Source organism: Bombus impatiens, unplaced genomic scaffold, assembly GCF_000188095.3.
Source record: "Bombus impatiens unplaced genomic scaffold, BIMP_2.2 scf_0020, whole genome shotgun sequence".
Taxonomy (NCBI): domain Eukaryota; kingdom Metazoa; phylum Arthropoda; class Insecta; order Hymenoptera; family Apidae; genus Bombus; species Bombus impatiens.
In genome coordinates, this window is record NT_176439.1 from 1,158,403 (window position 1) to 1,158,857 (window position 455).

The 455-nt window shown below is 56.3% G+C and overlaps 1 protein-coding gene across 3 annotated transcripts in view; it reads left to right on the top strand.

Annotated features, from left to right (window-relative positions):
- The first annotated feature begins 6 nt into the window (after positions 1-6).
- LOC117151106 (headcase protein) overlaps positions 7-455 on the top strand; it is a 171,345-nt gene continuing 170,896 nt past the window's right edge. For all 3 annotated transcript variants that reach the window (XM_003484771.4, XM_033320263.1, XM_033320260.1), the window contains exon 1: positions 7-455. This exon is cut by the window's right edge and continues 1,432 nt beyond it. The gene's annotated coding sequence lies outside the window, so the exon portion shown is untranslated.

Consider the following 455-nt stretch of genomic DNA (forward strand, 5'->3'; position numbering starts at 1 on the left):
GGCAGCCGGCACGCTGTCGTCGCCGGCGCTCAGTGACTGGTGCACCCTACGTGCGAGCAAGTGTTTTTCGTCGTGGACTCTCCGTGTGGCACGAGAGAAAAAGAAAAGAGAAGGAAGCGGAGCCTCGGTGTGCCTCGTGTAGGTTTTGTTGGATCCGTTGTGTCGTCGTTGTCGTCGTCGTCGTCTCCTCTTTCGTTTGAGCGAACCGGGGAACGCGTCACGGAACTTCGATCGAAAATTGCGTTCCACGCTGCGCGCGCTCTGCGCCGGTGACCCTGACATTCGACGGACGAGAGCGAACCGACACATTTGCCCGATCGTGCCGGTTAGAGAATCATCTTTCGTACGATATCGTTGGACACCGAGTATCCGAGGCCTTCGTCGACAATATACGCAGTTTCGAGTACGAACAGTCATCGAGAGACTTAGACTTTGTCGAAACTACCGCGACGTGG